The sequence below is a fragment of the Castor canadensis genome, chromosome 4, assembly GCF_047511655.1.
Source record: "Castor canadensis chromosome 4, mCasCan1.hap1v2, whole genome shotgun sequence".
NCBI classification, from domain to species: Eukaryota; Metazoa; Chordata; class Mammalia; order Rodentia; family Castoridae; genus Castor; species Castor canadensis.
In genome coordinates, this window is record NC_133389.1 from 37833973 (window position 1) to 37857843 (window position 23871).

Below are 23871 nucleotides of genomic sequence, written 5' to 3' on the forward strand. Positions count from 1 at the left end.
ATGCTCATTTTCTGCCCCATCTTTGGTTTATGGAATTTTTCAACCACCAGCATTATGATGGTTGCTTCCTCTATAGACTCTCCAAATCATACCCATTTGATCTAGAAAATGAAGGGATATGGCTAATCATGTGAAAGTTGACTGACAATTAGGCAAAGAATCTGCCTCAGCTCTGTCTTTCTTTTTTTTTTTATTGTTTTATTATTCATATGTGCATACAAGGCTTGGGTCATTTCTCCCCCCTGCCCTACCCCCTCCCTTACCACCCACTCCACCCCCTCCCTCTCCCCCCAACCCCCTCCATACCCAGCAGAAACTATTTTGCCCTTATCTCTAATTTTGTTGAAGAGAGAGTATAAGCAATAATAGGAAGGAACAAGTGTTTTTTTTTGGTTGAGATAAGGATAGCTATACAGGGAGTTGACTCACATTAATTTCCTGTGTATGTGTGTTACCTTCTAGGTTAATTCTTTTTGATCTAAGCTTTTCTCTAGTTCCTGGTCCCCTTTTCCTATTGGCCTCAGCTGCTTTTAATGTAACTGCTTTAGTTTCTCTGCATTAAGGGCAACAAATGCTAGCTAATTTTTTAGGTGTCTTACCTATCCTCACACCTCCCTTGTATGCTCTCACTTTTATCATGTGCTCAAAGTCCAATTCCCTTGTTGTGTTTGCCTTTGATCTAATGTCCGCATATGAGGGAGAACATATGATTTTTGGTCTTTTGGGCTAGGCTAACCTCACTCAGAATGATGTTCTCCAATTCCATCCATTTACCAGAGAATGGTAACATTTCGTTCTTTTTCATGGCTGCATAAAATTCCATTGTGTATAGATACCACATTTTCTTGATCCATTTGTCAGTGGTGGGGCATCTTGGCTGTTTCCATAACTTGGCTACTGTGAAAAGTGCTGCAATAAACATGGGTGTGCAGGTGCCTCTGGAGTAACCTGTGTCACAGTCTTTTGGGTATATCCCCGAGAGTGGTATTGCTGGATCAAATGGTAGATCAATGTTTAGCTTTTTAAGTAGCCTTCAAATTTTTTTTCCAGAGAGGTTGTACTAGTTTACATTCCCACCAACAGTGTAAGAGGGTTCCTTTTTCCCCCGCATCCTCACCAACACCTGTTGTTGGTGGTGTTGCTAATGATGCTCAGCCCTGTCTTTCTGAGAGCTTTTAAATTTGTATGAGATGGTCCACTCACTGAACAAATATGGTTGACCTTATGCTATGTATCAACAACAGTGATGCCTGCTGGGTATGGAGCAGTGATCAAACAGATAAAGGAACATGGTCTTTGCTTCATACTTAAGCATCATTGCTTAAGAGCAATCTTCAGTTTGCAGGTGAGTGACTTGTTTTTGGTTTTGGTTTTTTGTTTTGTTTTGTTTTGTTTTGTTTTCAGTACTGGGGATTGAACAGAGTGATATGACTAGTCTATTACAGACTAATATAGAGACAGGTTCCAATAGCTTAAGAAGCAAACTCACCTAAAGAATCCCAGACATTATCCTGATGATTATCCATTCAATCATCTAAGGTTTTATTCTCACACTGCGGTGGGGTATAAGAGGTTAACAGTCATGTGACTCTAGGTGAGGCTACTCTGCCCCAGCAAAATATGCAAATAAGCAAGCTGAGTTTAGCTGTACATTAAGGGATATGTGCCTGGGAAACGGATCTGGTGTCCTGGCCTCTCTACCAGGCTGGCTGTACATTGCTTATGCTGAACTGCTGACCTTCACACGTCTATGCATTTGATGGGTTACCATGGCTATGAGGGAGAGAAGGAGGCCTAGGAGCATGTTGGACACAAGCAGAAGCAAACCATCCTGGTGAATCTGTGCTGCTGAGATAATCTCATACATTAGGGGTCAGGAGTCTTATCTTCTCAGGCCAAGTCTTGTTCCTTGCTCAAAGCACCTGGAAATCATTTGCATTGTTCTGGGTTAACCTGTGTAGCATTGTAAGCAAGGAGTCAGGGATTAAGGACTCTGATGCAGTTTGTAAAGCACTTGCACATTCATTACCCCACTTACCCAGCATGGATTCCTTTCCCTAACTTAAGTAATGCCTAGCCAGATATTGGCACAGGCTCTGTTAGGAGTTTCCTCCATTTCTGCCCAACTACCATGCACTAAATCCAGCCCCTGCATTTGATAACACTGGAAGCATGAGTGGGGTCCTAATGGCCCCCCAAAATCTGATTCTTGGTCCCAGGTTTGACTCATTTTCTCCTGACCCAACCAGCCCACTCCTCTCTTGAATGTTGTGTTCTGGAAGCATTTTCACTGATGAGTTATTAATGGTGATTCTAAGCACCAAGGGAAGTTATTTCTTATTTCCAGGATAGAAATGGGTTTGATCACTCTTGACTTTCTTGCAGAAGACAATAGAACTAACAACCATTGAGTATTTTATGAATGTCAGACACTACTTTTTATGTGTATTAACTCATTTTTTTCCTGAAAAACCGTCAGGTAGACGGTATGATCTCCCCCTTTACAGGTGACAGAGGCTTAGTAAACGCAAGCCATATTTGTGTTGTACAAGTAATCAATGGGATGGGTGGGATGCAGGACAATGAGACTGAACCCTTCCAATCATTACTGAGGAGATGCTTGCATTCAAGATGTGTTTTCCAAGCTCCTCCTGTGTGGCAGGTCGCACATCTACAGGGATACAGCAGTGAATCAGGCAATAGTCTCTGCTCTGAGTTGCCCGCAGGCTGGCTGGTCACTCTGAGCCTCCCCTGTTATTGATAATATAAAGTAATTGGTAATATCACAGAGGCTTGAGCCCTGTCTGAGACCAGAGAGAACTGCCCAAAAGACACAACCTCGGTGAGGAGGGAAGAGGGTACCCTGTGTGAACAGAGCAGCAGAAACAAGGGTTTGAAATGCAAAACACTCAGTACCACTGGTCAAGTAGGGCATGATGAGCTGTGTACTGAGTTAAGGGAACTGGGCTTTATCCTGAAATTACTGAAGCACTATTGATATGTTTTAAGCAGAGGAATAATATAAAAGGGACTTTCCCTGAAGTTAATTTTTAAATTAAGTCCCTGCTTCTCATCTTATTTTCCTGTGGTTGCTTCTTTCCAATAAAAGTGAGTTCAAATGGTAAACTTGCTAAATAAGATTCTCTGCCTGCTAATTAGCTGAAGTTTCACTGCCCTGTATGGTGAGGTGAGATGATTTTCTCCATCTTGCTTTCTCTTTCCCACACTCGAGAAGTTTAAGCTGTTTGGGCCCAACAAGCTAACGGCAAAGTCCAGACACATGTCTCTGAATATTTGTAGCTTCCATTTCTTCTGGATGTACCTTTACTTTGGGTGTCTGTCTACAATAATCACCTGATAGCCACTCAATGCTGCCAGAGTTCACCAAGGGCTGACAATGCTCCATTTGTCAGGTACTAAAGGGCTCATGTCACCAGTGTCAATGCTGACCTTCTGGCTGGCTGCACTGAGGCTGCTCTTCCCAACCTAATGAGGGCAAGGTCAAGGCCAGATTTGGAGGAACTGGACAGGCAGGGCCTTGCCCTCACAGAGCACTCTTTATTTGGCTCACATGCAATTTCATCAGGCAATTCATCATGGAAAAGTGAGGGAGGAAGAAGCCATTGGCTTGCCATACAAGCCTACCAAGTCAATTATGGTGACTGATGTAGCTTTAGGCAGTATAGATAGTTTCTTCTCATAGCTGAGACTGTGTCTTTTATTGGCTCAAAATGTCCAAAGCTCCCAGCTCATAGCACATATGTGAACTTGCTTTTAGCTGTACTCCTCTTCAGAACCTTCTTTTTCCACATATGGGAGAGGTCTCAGAAATTGAGCTCCAGCCAATCTGTGCTGTGTTATGACCTTGAGACACCAAGATCATGGACAATGCCTTCTTTAAAATGAGGGCTTTTGCCCCTGGACCATGATAACCTACAAGACAAGAGTCTATGTGCTAGGTGTGCACACTGCTTTGTCAGACCCCCAAAGTGATCCACAGGTTAATAAGTACTGGTCTGGAAGGTGCTTGCACATTGACCCTGTTGCAAACCCCTAAGCCCAAGGCCAGCCTTCCCCACAGGGGGTCTGCCCAATCACATCCTGTTGACCCAACTAATGCAAACATGGCAATAATTTATTTCAGTTCAAAGAAATGCAAATTGGGTTAATATCCCTTTCTCTGAACCATCACATATTCAATGTAAACTAATTCATTTCCATAGCAGTGAATTTTTCTAGAAACAAATGATTCTCTGTTCTGCACAATTCGAACTAGCACATTTTTAATGCAACAAACATTTATAAACCACTCATCTCTCCCCCTTCCCTCCTTCCTAAAAATACCCCTTGCAGTACCAACTTCGAGCCTACAGCCTGTCATCCCAAACTGCAGTATTGTATTTATATAATGGGACTGTTTCAATCCCAGTCATCAAATTACCGTTTATTATTATCCCCATTTTACAGATAAAGGAACTAGGACACCAGGAGGTCAGCTGACCTGACGGCCCCAAGCCCCACAGCAGGGCTGAAATAGAGAAGATGTATTTCTAGGCTACCACAGCCTACAGAGAACAGAGGTAGCCTGATTGTGTTAAGCTTCTAGAAAAAGCAAGCATTTAGGGGTGACAATGTCTACTGTCTCTTATCACAGACCAGGGGTGATGCAGAGACAAACATGCCCAGAAACCTGGTGAGGGGCCTTCTCAACTCCCCTCCCCATGCACATCAGTCACATGGGACAAGTCTGTGTAATCACATGTAAAAGCAAGAGTTCTGAGAGAGGCAAAGGGAGACTCTGTGAAGACACAGCTGCCTAGGACTGGTCTGAAGATCTGGTGCCATCAGTGTCAAAGGAGACTAACCATCCCCAACGCCTGGTTTGGCCCACCCAGCCAGCACCATCCCTTGATCTCTGTCATCACCAGATATCCCAGACCTCCTGCTGGAGACCATCAGGCCTGCTATGGACAGTGGGCTCAGCTGGTCCTCACTCAGTGCAGACCATTTTGGCATCATCTCTATATACAGAGAGTCCTCAACTTAAGATGGTTCCATTCACCATGTTTCTACTTTACAATGGTGCAAAAGCAATAAGCATTCAGTAGAAATTATACTTTGAATTTTGAATTCTGATCTTTTCCCCAGCTAGCAATATGCAGAAAACTGCTCTCTAGTGATGCTGGGAACAGCACCATACAACAGCTCCCAGACGGCCACATAAGCACAAGAGAACACCGCCCACAATGTTGACCTCCAAGTGTCCTAGTTTCTTTATCTGTAAAATGGGGATAATAATAAACAGGAATTTGAATGACAGGTTGAAACTGTCTCATTACATGACTACAACACAGCAGTTTGGGGTGACAGGCTATAGGCTGTCTTTAGTATGTGGTGTTGCTAAGCTATGTTCAGTACTACATCAAACACATTTTTTTACTTATAATATTTTAAACTTACGATGGGTTTACTGAGAAAAGCCCAATAGTAAGTTGAGGAGAATGTGCATACATAAGCACACATACTTATTTGGGAGACATAGCCCTTAATTTAAAGAAATAAAATTGAGGATTGTGGGATTATTTCATGAGGAAGGAATCTGGAGACGTCATTCTAGTTAGTACCTGTCAAGGTGCCAAATCAAGGTAATACCACCTACCCAACAAGAGCTATCAGTGAGCTACCCACCTGCAGGTTGTATTTGCCTTTGACATCATACCTGCACCCAAGTGCACATCTGCACCCAAGCACACTACTGTGGAGGCCACAGCCTGAGGTCCCCGGGCACTCTGGGCCTTGATGGGGTCAGCCAGTGGCTATGTCAGATCCACAGCATCAGCAATTCTCCCGCAGCAGGATGAGTTATTAATAAACACGCTGCTTCGAGCATTTGCTCACGATTGTTTGATATTTCAGTTTTCAGTAATTTTCTCAGTTAATAATTTATTAAATGGATTATTTGTCATTTCAATTTATTAAAAATTGATAAAGGGCTCATTTCTTTTTTTCCCAAGCTAGGACACAGCGGAAGATACACAGGCCAGAGTACAAATTAAAGGTTTCTCATCCCTTTCCTTCCCCTACGCCTGCCCAGTCACAGTCCAGTAACTTGGGTCCTCTTCATGGTGTCTCCACACTCAGAGACTTGTTCCTTTGTCAAGCCATGACACTGGAAAGGCACACCCCCACCTGCTCCCATTCACTTCCATGCCCATCTCTGAACCATGACTTCTTTGCTCAGCTAATCCCCCAAACTACACAGAAAGCAAACTCAAGGTCCTCCAGCTGCCCTGCTCACTGAAGAGAACATCCTACCAGTTCACTGAGCCATCTACAGACTGCACAGTCCCCTACCTGAGGTGGGGCTGAAGTTTGAAAAAGGAGTCTGGAATGTGGTAGGACTTCAGATGTTGTGATAGGAGGAGGAAGGAGGTGTTTAAAGGACTGAAAGAATTTGTAAGAGGTGCTTAGCAGGCTGCCTGGTCTTCCCCCATGGACAATACCAACCCTGGCAGTCAGCTGTCTTATCTTTAGTCTATAAATTATTTCATGGCTCCTATATTCTGATCATAGCCTTGCCTGCATTTACAGAATGCACATGAAGATACTTGAAGGGAAAATCATAAGCAACACAGTTTCCTGATCCTTCCCTTCTCCTTTTCCTCCCTGACCTGCTTCCTCTGCCTCCACTGAACACCTGCTCTTACTTGCTCCCTCTCCCCCTCCCTTCCCCTCTTTTTTCTTTTCCTCTCTCTCTCTTTGTCTCTCTGTGCACTCTCTTGCCATTTCTACAACCCTCTTACTTTTCTACCCTCTTCTTTATTCCCTTTTCCCTTGTACTCCCTCCATCCTCTTTCCCCTTGGCTTTCTTCTCTTTGGTCCTTTGCCTCTCTGGCCCTTCTTCTTCCAAGTACTGAAGGTCCACAGACTGGTTAAATACATTCCCTTGTCTGGAGGCTTGACCTATGAGAGAACTCGTTTTAATGGCTATGGAGTTTCATCACCAATGTCCTGGGGCTTCTGGATCCCTGTGGTTGTTTCCAGGTTGAGAGCTAAGCTCTGCAGTCAACCCATAGGTGTGGGTCACATCTAGAAAAAGTGACAGGGACTTCTGAATCAAAGATAGTGCAGGTAAAACCCCCTGTGGAAATGCAAAGGGTAGAGGGAAGGAAGAAAACTATAGGTGGCTGAAGAAGCCACAGTCCTCAAAGTCACTTTAGCCAAGAGCGTGCGGTCATCATTTTGCCATTTCTGTCTGCCATCTCTGGCTCCTTGAGATCCCATGTATCATTGTTTTCCAGAGCACTTTTCCCCAGGATGAGTTTAATGGCCTTATAAAAGTCACATTGCGCACAAATTGGGAAGTTTCTGAAGCACCGAGCCGGCTCTCATGCATATACACTCGCAAAGTTCCCGCAGCCGAGCGGGGATGGCAATTCAAGGCACAAAAACATCCTTGGGTAAATTACTTCCTATTAGTATGTCACATATTTCTTAGATACGACTGTAGTTCCAGGAGGTGACAGCAGCAGTTGACAATAAAACTTTGTACTCTTTTTTATTTATATTTTCCCTGCCTTTCTGTTTTGTTTGTTGTGGTTTTTTTTCTCCCCTCCATTATATAACAGCACTTCAAGCTCATCATCTCCTGATTCTGGGGAGACAATGGCCCTTGGGGCTTGTTTGTAATGCCTCTCTGTAGCATTGTCCAAGAAGACATCTAACCCCAAGGGGCACCTTGTGACACCCTCAGAGGGGTGTCACAGCATCATTTAGACAGGCTACCTGGGGGTGGAGCTCTGCAATCCCTAAATTTCTCCCTGGCCACAGCTTTCTGCTTGTCTTCAAATCCATAATTCTCAACTGAACAACTTTTGTGTGCCAAGTCCAGAACTGGATGACCTGAGGAAACAGAGAAGAAAGTCATTCATTATCTAGTTCCTGAGTAAGTCCATCCAATGAGGCACTCTTCTCAAAAGAAAAGAAAATGGATGGTAAGTGCAAATACGAGCAAGTTAATCTAAACATATTATAGGAACTGAACTGAAGAAGACCAAGGTCAAACTAAAAGACACTGTGACCTAAAGCTAGGCTTTCATGGACAGGAACAGAACAAAGCCATTGAGAACAGGGGACTCCATCCCATCTCAGAAAAATGAGATTACCCTTGTGCTGTTCTTTACAAACACCATACTGCCTTGGCATTCATCAGGTTCATCTAGATGGAGAATGAGAAAGTAGTTTCTGCAGGAGGATCCCTGAAGAAGGATCCTCTCCATTGTCCCAAGACCTGGTGAAGTCCTTCAAGCACAGGGAGGTCCCAGTTTGTCAGCCTTTGGCCTTGAATATAATGCACAAGGGCCTCCAGCTTATGCTAAGACTTAGCACTCTGTGTCTTAGCCTCTCATCTCTGGCTCTGGATCCCATTAATAGAAGAAAAGCATGCCCTCCCTCCTCCAGGTAGGAGGTTCACCAAATGTCATCAGGATGGTTTCTTGGGAATCTCTCTGTCCTCCAAGGATGGGTCTGAAAATATCCTGCCTTTTTACCTCATCTTCCCACAGCCAGGAGGACTCAGAAGGCCCTCTTCTCTGTGAGGTGATGAAGACTCACCTGGGCTTCAACTCTCTGGCTCCAAGGTCCTCTTCACTCTGCCTCCAGCTCTCTCAGCCACAGGATCTTGATTTCTGTGGTCCTCAAAACCAGTCCAGTGCAGTTCAGCAAATGGCAGCCTCTTTCCCCACTCTTTCCTAAAGGCTCATTCTCATTCTCAGACACTCAGCTCTAAACAGTCATCCAGGTCAAGTCCATGCTGAAGAAAAGGCTTGGCTGCTCTGCCTGGAGTGTCCCAATCTGCCTCTGTACAAAAATGAGAATCTAGACCCTGAAAGAAAACATCAAAACCACCAAATCTTGATAAGGAAAATGAAGATGAGAATGAGAATGAAAGAGATCGCTTCAGAGTTTATGGAAAATGAGATAATTGTTTGCATAACTGGACAAAGGGACAGACACAGATTAAGGAATAAGAGTTAGTGGGGGAGAAAAGGGACATTGCTTTGTATAAATGCTACAAAATGGTAAACTTCACTTTTTTAAATTTTTCAGCTAAAAGTTTGATATTGCCTTTGGAATTATTGAAACAATGGGAGAACTATACCACTAAAAATGAAAACACTGTCAGATCAGATCAGCCCTTAATTGTGAACTATCCTATGTCTTTTTTTTTCTGGTCAGTGTGGATGCATCGTGAATATTTCAGGACTCTTTGGACCTCAATTCCCTACCACTTATAATTCAAAATTGCATCTTCCCCTGCCTTCTCCCAGGACTCTTAATTTCTCTTCTCTCTCTACCATTATTTATTTAAGCCTCCTAACTGTATTATTTATTTTAACACCATATCTGTATTATTTATTTTACTGTAGCTCCATAACGATATTATTTAAGTCTATAAAATAAAGCTTTCTCCCTTGAACTCTCTGTGCAAAATAAAATTGTATTGTACTGAAACATTCTTTGAAATGCCCTTCTTTTCTACCACTGGATAATAATAATAATACTAAGCATTTATACAGTACCTTTCATCCTGGGATTATTTAAGTCTGAAAAAGCAGTTTGTCTGAATTCTCTATGCAAAAATCAAGTTGTATGATAATATTCTTTGAGATGCTCCTTATTTTTTACCACTTGCTGGTAGAAAAATGCTCTGTCTTTGTGCACAACTCTTCACCTAGGAATTGCAAAGCAATTCTCTCATTGATGCTCATCTACTTACAAGTGGCTGAGAAAATATTGCTTCACTTCCTGAGTGGTGACAAGGGAGCAACGAGAAGACTACCATGGACAGGAAATAGGTGTAAGTCAGAAGGCATTGATGGAAGGTTGTCCATCACTCTGCACAGCTCCTCTTTGTCTCTGATACAGGGACTCACAGTCTCCTTCCCTCTCATATAGACATAGCTCTGGAGATGGATTACCTGGCTTAAATCACTTACTCCCCAGTGGCACATCCTGGGCAAGTCCCTTCCCCTCTTGAAACCTCCTTTTGCTCATCTGCACTCAGCATCCTCCCACACATGGTGTTTTGCTCAGGCCTCTTCTATACCCTAAATTGTCCTTCCCACTCCAAGCCATTTGTCCATCCATGACTGATTCCAGGTCCTTATCTAGGAAGTGTGTTTTAGTTGGTTCAGGATACCGTAACAAAATATAATACACTGGGTGGCTTACAAACAACAAACATGTATTCCCCACAGTTACAGAGGCTGGAAAGTCCAAGGTCAGGTGCTATCAGATTCTGTGCCTAGTGAGAGTCCTCTTCTTGGTTCATAGATGATGGCACCTTCTCATTATAGCTTTACATAGTGAAAAGAAGTGAATGAGTTCTCTTGGAACTATATAAATTTATAAAGGCACTGATTCCATTCATGAGCCCTCCATCCTCATGAACTAACTACCTCACCAAAGCCCCACCTCCTAGTACCATCACATTAAGGGTTAGGATTTCAACATGTGAAATTTGGAGCAACTAAAAAACTCAGACCATAGCAAAAGGTAAATGGTGGCCTCTTACATTCTCCAACAATGACTGCCAGTATCATCATTTTTTTTCTTATGAAGCCTTGGATCTTAAGTTCTAGGGAACATATCCAGGAGCAGGATACATGTAATTTTGCACAGTTTTGAACTGACTCTTGTGAATGGACTTTTATTTATTGTTTGATTCATTCAACAAATCTTTACTGAGTATCTGCTATGTGAGGCCCTCTTTTTGGCCCTAGAGTTGGAGCCATGAACAAAATAATCAAAAACTCTAGCAATCTCAGAGCTTAAAATCTTGTGAGAAAATATATCCACCACCAGATCTGTAAAGCTAAGACATAGCATGACTCACACCTTCTTCCTCTCACAGTGCTGAACAGAGCATGCTGTACACAGCAGGGAAGTAGAAAATATTTTCTACCTGATTTTTAAAATATTAATGATAAGGAGATATGAGGCTTCAAATAATTTTAACAATTTTCTGTAGTTTCAAAAAACATTTTTTGGAAATTGCCTTAAGCCTCAAACTGGTTATTACATCCCTAACTATCCTTATAATGTTTTATACCATCAGTGTAACTCTTTACAGAAGTGTATCACAGTGAAGGGGATCAAGTCTACAACCTGAAACTTCTCAAGTATTTTCTGTTAGATGGGCAAGTCCCTCAGGTGTCATGAGAGAAAGCAATGAGACAGTCATTCAAAATGTCAACACAATGCCTAGCCAGCAATAGCAGCTTAATAAACTATAGCAAAGCATCCTATTCCTCCCTAAGGCTCTGGTCCTAACTCCTTGCGATGTCTGAGAGACTGATATGTTTGAGTTTTAGAAAAGGCTATCTGATCTTCCCCTAGAAAATTCTGTTCGAAAAGACACTGGTGACTGGGTCAGCATTCCTTTCTCTTCTGTGGTTGGTGTACCAGCCTCAAACTCTTTGTAACCTTTACTGGTGGCACCTGCATGTCACAGCATTGGGTTCTGATTTGCCTCTTTGCAATGAAAAAAACACTTTCACATTCACTTGTTCTCTAAGCTCTCTCGCCCTACCATTCATTATATTCTCTGAATGCTGTGCATTCTCCTTATGTTGCATATTATATTCTCTGTCCATTGCATTCTTCCCCAGGTTGTTTAGCCTTAATCAGTTTGCAGATAAATGGTTCTCCTTGCTTTATACAGTCTCCATCATGGAGTACCAACAGAAAAAGGACTATAGTAGTTTCCCAGTAAACATCATTTTCATATAATTTGGTCTGATTGGATGGACTACATGAAAAAGTTATAACTGCCCTTATTTTAAAAGATCAGAAAGGGAGATCTATTACCTCCCAAGCAACCCTTACTACTCCCTTTCTCTCTGGAAGTGCAATAGTCCCTCTCCAGAGCTGCACATCTTGTGTCCTTCCTGAACAATCTCCCTTTCCTATAATTATATTAGGCACTGAAGATTATTAAAGATCAAGCCACATTCCCCTGCACACAAAGACAACAGTCAATATGGGGAGACATATAAAAAACAGTATGGAAATGCATGGGACAAGCTTAGGGCCTCACAAAGTTATACACAATGGTCTCCTAACCCAGTTATACCAGGTTAAAGGACTTTCTGACAGTGATGCAGAGATAGGGGTAGAACACAGGAGACCCAGGTAGAACAGTGCAAAGGTCCTGAGGCAAGCTGAGAAGGTTCAAAGAACTAGAATAGTTCAGAACTTCTGAAGCCAGGGCCAGAACCTAAAGGACCTTCTGAACCTTGCTAAGGAGCTGGGACATTGCTCTGAGGTTACCAGGAATACATCAGAGCCACCACAATGAGTTAATCAGGAAAGTAACACGACCAGATACAAGGAAAGCACCAATGAAGGCAGACATGGATACAAAAGGACACTCAGGGCAGAGTGAAAGAATTAAAAAAAAAAAAAAACCCTCTGGACAAATTACAGGGGATTTGTTTGCAAAATATTTGTTAAGGAGATCTAAGATGGCAACTAGGGCACAGAAGTAGACAGCATGAGCTCGGAGACTCCAAAACCTCCCTGAGATGCTAGAGCCACACTTGGCAGAAATAAAGCAGCAAGAAGAATCAAAACTTTGACATCCTGAATCCCTAGCCTGTGGAAACCTTCTCCACACCACGTTACACTGAGAAAACAGGAGGGCTGCTGGCTCCAGATGCTGCTCCAAACCTGCTTGGGAGACATTCAGCAGACCAACAGGTGAGCAGCAAGCGTCACACAGTATTCCCCCAGCCACCCAAGGATAAACCAGCATAGCCCCCTGGGCAGACTGACTGCCTCCCTGCAAAAAAAGACAAAAACAAAAACAAAAAACTTAACAATAAACGGGGAACAAAACACTAACACACACCAGAGCACAGGAGAAGGGGGGAGGGCAGGGCGCTGATCTCCATGTGAACTTTTAGTAAACAAAGGCTGGAAAGGCAGAAGGGCCGACAGTGGGCAGATGATAAGTTCCTGCCTGAAATAGGGCAGGTAGCAGTCCACAAAGCTTATCTACAAAGCCAGTGAGCAACATCCAAAGTCAAACAGCTCCACAAAATTGAAAAATAATCAGCAAACCATCACAACACGCTGACAGCAGCGGGCCAGCTGACAGATCACTGAACTTGCCCCAGAGAAGGGGGTGAGGCAAAGAAACAAGCCCCCAGTAAACCAACACAGTGAAAACCCAACACCAAAGCAGGACAGCCGGTAGGCTACAGAGCTGATCTCTTGAACTTGAGGACAGAATGCAAACTTAAACTGCCACACCTCACTGAGGGAGGAGCTGACCAAGCAACTGCCTCTGAAAGACAGAAGGAAAAAAAAAAAAAACACTGCCCAATCACCTAGCGAGACTACCACAGAGCTTCTGCTTAAATACCAATACCAGGATTCCATGCTGGGGGAGTAACACCAGAACTCAAACTAAGACTGAAATTCTATTGTTCCTGAACTTGAAATTTTTTGTTTGTCAGTTTGTTTGTTCTGTTTCCTGTTTGTGTTTGTTTGTTCATCTCTCCACATTGCTTTCTCTGGGTTTTTTATCAAAATAGATCAAGGGCCTTAAACTCTGAAGTTAATACAGGAAGGAACAGGAAACACTCTGGAAGCAATAGGTATAGTCAAGGACTTCCTCAATAAAACCCCAGCAGCTCAGCAACTAAGAGAAAAGATGGACAAATGGGATTTCATAAAATTAAAAAGCTTCTGCACAACAAAAGAAATGGTCTCTAAACTGAAGAGACCACCCACACAGTGGGAGAAAACATTTGCCAGATACACATCAGACAAGGGACTGATAACCAGAATATATAGGGAGCTCAAAAAACTAAACTCTCCCAAAACCAATGAACCAACAAAGAAATGGGCAACTGAACTAAACAGAACTTTTTCAAAAGAAGAAATTCAAATGGCCAAAAATCACATGAAAAAATGCTCACCATCTCTGGCCATAAAAGAAATGCAAATCAAAACCACACTAAAATTCCACCTCACCCCTGTTAGAATAGCTATCATCAAAAGCACCACCACCAACAGGTGTTGGCAAGGATGTGGTGAAAAAGGAACCCTCGTACATTGCTGGTGGGAATGCAAGCTAGTACAACCACTCTGGAAAACAATATGGAGGCTTCTTAAAAAACTAAACATAGATCTGTCATATGATCCAGCAATCCCACTCCTAGGAATATACCCAGAGGAATACGACTCAGGTTACTCCAGAGGCACCAGCATGCCCATATTTATTGCAGTGCTATTCACAATAGCCAAGTTATGGAAACAGCCAAGATGCCCCACTACTGACGAATAAATCAAGAAAATGTGGTATTTATACACAATGGAATTTTACTCAGCCATAAAGAAGAATGAACTCTCATCATTCACAAGTAAGTGGATGGAACTCGAGAACATCATCCTGATCGAGGTTAGCCAGGCTCAGAAGACCAAAAATCATATGTTCTCCCTCATATGTGGACTTTAGATCTAGGGCAAAGGCAGTAATATTGTTGGACTTGGGTCACATGCTAAGGGGAGAGCACATATGGGAGGAATGGGGATAGGTAGGAAACCCAAAACTTGAAAGTGTTTGATGTCCCCACTGCAGAGGAGCTAATACAGTAACCTTAAAGCGTCAGAGGTCAATATGGGAAGGTGACCAGGAAATAGTGAAGAGGTCTGGTAGAGATGAATCAATTCACATTGTAATACACTTGTGCATGGAAGCAATGCTAGGAATCTCTCTGTATAGCTATCCTTATCTCAACTAGCAAAAATGCTCTGTCTTTCTTATTATTGCTTATGTCTTCTCTTCAACAAAACTGGAGAAAAGGACAGAACAGGTTCTACCTGGAAGCAAAGGGGATGGGGGGTGAAGTAGAAGGGGGCAGGGGGCAGGGGGAAAAATGACCCAAACAATCAATGTACATATGAATATATGAATAAAGAGAAAAAAACATGAAATTAAATTAAATATTTGTTAAAATATTTCTTAAAAAGATCTTATTGGTGGAAACCCATATGAACAAATTCAGCAAAGTCAGAGGACACAAAACTCAGTGTATTTCTATATACTGATAATGAATAGTCAAAAAAGCAAATAAGAAAACAAAAAAGTTTTTAAAAATAAGAATAAATTTAAACAAGTAGACAAAATACTTACACACTGGAAACTACATAATACTGCTGAAAGAAACTAAAGAACACAGAAATAAATGGTAAAACATCCCATGTTCATAGATTAGAAGCCTTGCTGGGCCCAGGTGACTCATGCCTATAATCCTAGCTATTGGGAGGCACAGATCAGAAGACTCACAACTTGAAGCCAGCCTGGGCAAAAAAGAAAAAAAAAAATCACAAGACCCCACCTCAATCAATAAAAGCTGAGCATGGTGTGTATGCCTGTCATCCCAACTACAACATGTAGCATAAATAGGAGGATCCAGACTGGCCCAGGAATAAAGGTGAGACCCTATTCAAAAAATAACTAAAGCAAAAATATCTGAAAGTGTGGTTCAAATAGTGCAGTGCCTGCCTAGCAAATGCAAGGCCCTGAGTTCAAACCACAGTACTGCAAAAGAAAAAAGGCTTAATATTATTAAGATACCAAACAAAATACATCTTAGTGTCTACAGATTTAATGTGATCCCTATAAAAAAAATCTCAATAGAATTTTGTACAGATATGGAAAAATTCATTCTAAACATCATATAGATGCTTAAGAAACCCCAAACAGCCAAAACAATCTTGAAGAAGAACAAATTTGGAGGTCTTGCACTTCCTGATTTCAAAACTGATTACAAAATGACAGTAATCAAAACAGTGTGGTGCTGGCATAAAGACAGAAATACAGACTAGAATAGTGAGCTCATACACTAACATGTGTGGTCCAATGATTTTTGACAAAGATGCCAAGACCACTCTATGGAGAAAGGGCAATCTTTTCAACAAACAGTTCTGGGGAAACTGGATAACCACAGCAAAAGAACAAAGTTCTCCTTTCCTTATACCATATATGTGAAAATTCACTCAAAATGAATCAAAGGGCAAATCTTAAGTTAAAACTATAAAAATATTAGAAACAAACATAGATAATAGAATGATGTACATGCAGGAGAATAAGCTATAATGCTCCCAAAGTGTCTTGTTTTCTCTGATATAAATATATTTATAAGGACATATTCCAATGGGTTCCTGAGTGTGTTTAGCATATCAAGATTTTAGGGAATGAGAAAAGATGCCATCTAAAAACAAGCCCAAGCAACAAAAGTAAAAATTGTTAAACCAGACTAAACAAAATCAAACACTTCTATGCATTAAAGAACACAATCAATAGAATGTGGTAAAATATTTTAAAATGACATATCTGTTAAGGAGTTAATGTCCAGAATATAAAAAGAACCTCTACAATTAAAAAGTTTAAAACTTGATTTAAAATGGGCAAAGGAGACAGTCATGGTAATGTAATCCTGTCTGCTTGGAAGGTAGAAACAGGAGTGCAGAGAGTTTGAGGGCAGCATGGGCAAAGTTAGCAAGATCCTACCTCAAAAAAAAAAAAGATACAAAAAGATATACAAACATGCAATAAGCACATCAAAAGTTGCATCACTAAGCATTAGGGAAATACAAAACAAAACCATGAAAAGAAAACAAGCTTTGGTGAGGATGTAGAGAAATTTGAACCCTTATGCACTGTTGGTGGGAGCAGTTAATAGTATAGCAGGTATAGAAAATAGTACAGCATTTCCTAAAATAAATAAATAAATAAAACTAGAACCACTATATAATCCAGCAATTTTATTTTTTTACTTTAGGGTACATACCTGTGCTAGTCAATATTCTGTTGCTGTGACAAATACCTGGGAAACACAAGTCAAAGGAGGAAACATTGATTTTGGCTTACAATTTCAGAGGTCCATGGTTGCTTGGTCCCATCACTTTGAGCCTAAGATGAGACTGAACATCATGGTAGAGAACATTAGGTAAAACAAAGTTGCTCACCTCATGGCAGCTGGGAAGCAGAGAAAGAGCAGAATGGGCTGGGAAAAAGATATACCCTTCCAGGGCAAGGCTCCAAGTGACCTTTCCCTCCAACTAGTCCTCACCCCTTAGTTTCCACCACCTTCCAATAATGTCACCAAATTTTGAAGCTATCAATGGATTAAACCATTGATTAGGTCAGAGCCTCTTCATGATTCAATCACTTATCAAAAGCCCCACCTCTGGGAACCAAGCCTTCAACACATGAGCCTTTGGGGGACATTTCATATCCAAAACACAATACCCAACAGAATTTCTCAAAGAAACATTTGTAGACTCATGTTCATAGCAGCCTTATTCAAAACAGCCAAAAGGTGGAAGCACCCCAGCTCTCTGCTGACAGATGAATAAATAAATAGGTGGATAAGCAATAGAATGTTAATGCACATTAAAAAGGAAGGAAAGCCGGGTGCCAGTGACTCACACCCGTAATCCTAGCTACTCACAAGGATCGAGGTTCCAAGTCAGCCCAGGCAAATAGTTTGTGAGATCCTATCTCAAAAATATCCAACACAAAACAGGGGTGACAAAGTGGCTTAAGTGGAAGAATGCCTGCCTAGCAAGCATGAGGCCCTGAGTTCAAACCCCAGTACCACCAATAAATAAATAAATAAGGAAGGCAATTATGACACATGTTACACTATGAATGAACCTTGTGGACATTATGCAAGTGAAATAGACCAGTCACATAGGACAAATACTATGTGATTCCATTTATATGAGGTACCTGGCAAAGTCAAATACACACAGAGCATAGAATAGTGGTTACCAGGAGTTGGGGGGAGGAAGGAATAGGGAGTTATTTAATTGGTAGAGAGTTTCAGTTTTTCTAAATGAAGCATTCTGGAGATTGGGTGTGCAACAATGTGAATGTACTTAATACTATAGAATAGTATAATTAAACATGATTAAGATGGTAAATTATATGTTATATGTATTTTATCACAATTTTTAGATATTTAATGCCATTGAAGAAAAAGAATGTTTCTAAAAAGAATAAAGCCATCATTCAGCTTTGTTCTCAAACTTCAATTTTGGGTAATTTTCTTCTCTAGTAACACTAACAGCCTTCTCCCCTCCTTGGAGCAAATAAAGAGATGGACATGGATACGGGAGCCTAACAAAAGGAGAATGAAAGATCAACTTCACCACTGCCAAGAGCTGATCAGACAGCATGGGTCCAACCTTGTGGCCAAGTAGATTATCCAGTCAGTCCTTCGTCGCCAAAGTCAAGTCCCCAAGTTCCCTTGTTCTATACACCATGATGGAGAACAGATGGGAGCCAGAATCTTGCAAACAGCTTGCTTCTGACCAGAGGAAGAGCAAGGCCATGAGCTCAGTATCTTCCAATAACACATCCACACCTCCCATCCCGAGTGCCTCATCTTATCTCCTTCATTCAACCAGGGAAGAGAGACTGGGGAGAAGACACAGGGTGGATGTCCCTCGACTTGGGGAGTAGGGAGCATGTGTTCTTCAAAAAGTATTGAAGCAAATTAAGGATTTGTTCAGCTACCCTCCTTCCCTCCACAGGATCTGGGAAGAAACCAAAAGTTTTAGCACATAGCATCACATTTCTTACAAGTCTCATTTGAAGAAATTTTCTTCTCCAAAATATCACTATGACATTGCTGTTGATAGGGGATAGGGTTTGTGGTGGTGAGGTGTTCTTAATCCTAATGGAGTATCTATTTAGGATGGACTTGGCTATCTTTGAAGATGAAAGACTTCAATAAGCTGAATGACTTGTTTCCTGATAGGAATCTGCCACAGGAAATTTGTTCTGGACACAGAGGACAGACATGAAGGAAATTTGGGCTGGTCAGTGGTCCTCACTGGCAGCAAGTTAAGTTGCCCCCCAACCAACACACACTCTTTTGTATTTGGGGACAGAGGTTGAGGATTTGTGTACAGTTACATAAGCACACATAAATCCCGAGTGCATTCTTGTTGAGGCATAAAGTTATTGAAACACAGCTGATGGACTAAAGTAGACCTGACAGATGCTAAGTGGTATAAAAAAGAGCAGGGTCCCTGAAAAAAGTAGAAGAATTCTATCAGGAGAGAGTTTGGCTGTATTGGCCAAATGGGAGAGAAGCTGTAGAGAGGCCACTTGCCTGATGGTAGGACCCCCTGCTAACTCATGGTCCCTAACACAGGCAGTCACAGGGGAAGAAGGTTCCTAGCAGTGAGAAAGAAGGGTTGTGATGGCTGGAGCCTGGGCTTCCTTGCTGTGGGCTGCCTGGAGTTTGCCTGGTGAAGAGGCATCCTCAGTCACACAACTGGGTAACCCACAGCTGGGCAATCTCAAGAGCCTACTGTGTGGACTTGAAAGCAAGAAAATAACAAAAGAGACTCATTCACCTTGCCAAGACTCAAGGAAAAGGAAGGTAAGGGAGATAAATATCTGAACATTTTATAAGAAGCACATGTTAACATTGCTATTGAAAGCAGCAGAACTATTTCAACTACCCTCCAGATTCTTCTGGAAGATAGGCCATCTTCACTCAAGGCATGGTGCTCCCCACACCCCATACTCTAACTTAAGAACACATGGCCTCCATTCCAGCAGTGTGGGTCTAGCACATACTCAAAATCAAAGTGCCAGTGGGTTTCCCCCTAGAATACAACCTCCACCTCACCCCAGGCCATGAAGTAATTTGTGTATCTTTTATAAATGAGAGATCTTTTCAGCAGGCCAACATCACCAAACATGCTCCCAACTGCCACTACAGAAATCCAATCGAACTTCTCTTATAGTAAATAAAACATTCCCCCTCTGGAGCTATGAGGAGAATCAGGAAATGTGGCATATGCCAGAGAGTAAAGATATGGGGCTCCTTGGTGTGTTTGTGGGGTTTTAGGACCAGGAAGACTCAGCATGGGCAGGCAGACTCTGAAACACAGCAGATAAGGGTCACAGGGCCGCTGAGGAGTGACTTTCTAAAGAGCTGGGATCAGAATCGATTAAGCAGCAGGGCTATTTATTGACCACTTTAGATTCCATAGAAAAGGAGAAAAAAAAAATCCACTGCGAAAATGAAATCCTGTCAGTAACCCCAATAGGCTTGCCCACCAACTAACAAGAACAAGGTAAATTTGAGCTCAATTTACTCAGATGGATAATAAAACTTTCAATTATGGTTGCATTATTTGTTGCTATATGGTTGAAAGATTAGGTGACAATATGCAAAAAATAGTTTCTTCATATTATAATATTTAGTAATGTCATTTTATTTTTTATATGTTTCATTAAATTGTTTTGTGGCTTTATTATCTACCCAGATGCACAGCCCAGAAATACAATTATTCAGATTTAGAAGCAATAAAATTTGGCATGCATTTTCTCGTATTCAGAATTCCTGCATGTTAAAAAGAAATTATAGCATTCTTCCCACATTGCACTGCTCTGAGGCCCTCACAGACCCATTCATTAAGCAAAGACATTACAGAAAGCACACCATTTAGGTTAAAGGGCCCTTCGGATAACAGATATGCATGCAGGAAGCAAATATTTCACTGTAGCCCCGCCTTTCAATTATGACAATAATAGAGGCAAACGGATACGCGTTTCTGTAATGTGCTGCTCCATGATGAATCCATTGGGTGGCGAAAACTCTGATTGCAAAGCAGCACACAGAGAAAGCATTATGACAACTGAACCTGTCTTGGTAACTATCGGGAAGTGAGAGTTTTACCACTTGGAGAAAAACGAAGGCTTCCTGGGGACTGGTATTTCAGAAGAGATCTGTAAGACATAAGAGTGCTGAATGTATTTTCAATGCCCATGGAGTAGTGTATGAGAACAGGTGTGAGTTGAGGAACAGTGGCCTCTCTACCCAGAAATATTCTTCCACTGACAAGTCACAGTTGAAGGCCTCAGAATCTCTCTATTAAACAAATACCTAGGGACATTCATCCACCATTGAGACCCTTGCATGTGTTTAACATATTACTTGAGATCATAGAAATCAAACTGCAAATAGATTAGGAGGTTTAATAGAAGACTATGTCAAGAGTCAGTTTTGCTTTGGAGATAGTTGATGATGCTAAACGGAAAGAGGTGTCAAAAAAAGGGATAAGAAGGTGTCAAAATGTAATCTTATGCACTCAATACAGAAAAAGATAAATTAAAAATTGAAAAAAAATATTTCAGTATAGATAGGTTGAGCATCACTAATTCCAAAAATCTGAACCCCAAAATGCTCCAACATCTAACTTTTTGAACAGTGATATGACCCACCAGTTGAAAATTCCACAACATGAATGAACCTTTGTTTTGTGAACAAAATTATTTAAAATATTATATAAAATTGTATTCAGAGTATGTGTATAAGGTATATATGGAACACAAAATTTGTGTTTAGATTCCCACCCCCAAGATATCTCATTATATATATATATATATGCAAATATTCCAAAATGTAAAGACATTCACAATGCAAAACATTTCTAACCCCATGCATTGTAGATAAGGGATACTTAATCTGTGTACTGAAAAGAAAAATATCAGTATAAAAAATAATCAAAGAAGTACTACAAATCCATAAAAAAAGGCCAAACAAAATGATAGAAAAAAAGGGACAGAAGACATGAACAATCATTTCACAAAAAACTCCTATGACCAATAAACATTTGAGGAACTATGGGGAAATGTATAATGAGATGCCTTTGTTACCCATTTGCTTGGTAAAATTAGCAACGTGACATCATGAAATGTTAGACACAATACAGATATACAGGACTGCCAGTAGGAAAGGAAACTGGTGGAACTTCATTGGAAAAGAAGTTGACATTCTTTTATAAGGTTAAATAGTCATATACCCTCCAATTCCCATATTTTCCATTTCTAGGTATGTACCCAAGAAAAACTTCCACATGTATGCACCAGGAAGTACAAATGTATTCAGAGCAATACCATTCTGGGGAGCAAGAATCTGGAACTATTCCATATGGATAAGTAAATTCTAGTGTAATCCATAATAAAATATTGTGAGACACTCAAAACAAATGAACTGCAACTACACAGAACAATATGGCTGACTCTTGGCAATACAATATTATTGAAAAAAAGTCAGTTCCAGGAGATTACAAGCAACATGATTTTCTTTCCTAAAAAATTAAAAATAACCATCCAAGCAATATAATGTTAAGAATGTATATGCATAATAAAACTGTGTCTTAAAGCAAATGATAAGCACAAGATTCGGAAAAGTGACTAGCTCTCCTTGGAGAAGCAAATAATGAACTACAGAATCCAAATAGAATGGGCAAGTAATGCCAGTGTCTGGTTCCTGTTGCAGACATGTGTACTTATGACATCATAAGAACCCACACACAATGCAAAAGGGACACATACAATGACAGGAGTGCAGCAGGGAACAAAGATTAACCCAATTCTAAGCACTGTGATTATTTAGCTTTTGATCCCCATTGATTCATATTTATCTGTGTATATTTCATCCAAACATACCAACAAAAATAATGTGAGTTGCTCTGAAATGACCAATTAAAAAGTAATCTACTATTGTTAAAATGATCATCAAGAAACAACAAAACAGATATCCTATACTGAAGATTATTACTATCAAAGATAGGGTGGTTAGAGGAATAGGACAGGAACAGACAGAACAATACCAACTCAGCTCATGTAATTTACTTGTAGGGTCACATTTCTCCTCAGGTAAAATGCTATACAGGGTAAGTGGAGGCTTAAGCAACAGAGAAGACATCACCCATCCAGTAGTCCTCAATCCTGACTGTGCTTCAGCAAGCACCTGGTGGGTTTAAAACATCCCCAGGTATCACTAACGTGTTACCAAAGATGAAAGCCACTGATCCTGTGGGAAAAGCATTAAGTCTGAAATCAGAGCACCTAGATGATCTAGTGCCATGTCTTCCAAAGTTTCCATAAGAGAAACTTTGGCCAGTAATTTTATCTCTCCAAACCTCTCTTTCCTCATTCCTATAGTAGATGATGTCAGGGGTAAAGAGAAAAGGCTAAAGATCATCACAGACTGATTTCATGACCTCCTCTCCTGTTTATGTTCTAGGCAGAGAAAAAGGTAACCTCAGCAAAAGGGACCTCACTGGTATTATCCAGGGAGCAGGCACTGAACAAGTCATCAGTTTCCTTACTGAATGATTAGCTATTGACTGAAGGCATAGTCAATTAAAGAGGTGGTACAGCCTACTGGTGTAAAAAAGCAGGATGGTGGGGAACTTCCAAGCAAGGTGGCTAGATGAATCCTCCTGCTAACAAGGCCTCTCTGCTACTAACAATTAAAATGTTAAAAGAAAGCAATAAAACAACAGCCATTCTCAAAAACAAGGTATCAATTACAGGGGATCAGAAAAAGAGCAACAACTCAAGCATTGAATAGACTCATGTATCTCCCAGGCCCCAGTGCTGGAAACAGGAGCTATATTCCTGGAATTCAGTTTGTGCAAGTTAACAGAGACCTAAAAGCAGACAGAAAATCAGGTAGGATCACTGCACGGAGCCAGTGCTGGGACAGAGCTCCCATCTGAGCGAAAGGACATTAAAAGGAAATAGTAACCTATTGCCAGGAGCAAGACCCATGTAAACATATTGGATAATGAAATTAGAGAGTGAAAAAAAAAAAAGACATAGACTACTGCCTAGGAAGTCACACCAGACAATCTCAAATTCTGTGACTGAATGTGAAATACGAAACAAAAGCCCAAAACATGCATCCAGCTACAAGTAACCACACAATTTATATGAAATAGGAAGTTTTCTTTTAAAAAATATGATCAAGTTGACTC

General features: G+C 41.1%; 1 long non-coding RNA gene across 1 annotated transcript in view; it reads right to left on the reverse strand.

The window, feature by feature from the left end:
- Positions 1 to 2502: 2502 nt before the first annotated feature.
- LOC141422482 (uncharacterized) overlaps positions 2503 to 23871 on the reverse strand; it is a 53591-nt gene continuing 32222 nt past the window's right edge. The window contains exons 2-3 of the long non-coding RNA XR_012447055.1: positions 8614 to 8884; positions 2503 to 7902 (exon numbers count right to left, since the gene is read on the reverse strand). This is a non-coding gene — a long non-coding RNA (uncharacterized lncRNA). The remainder of the gene's footprint in view (positions 7903 to 8613; positions 8885 to 23871) is intronic.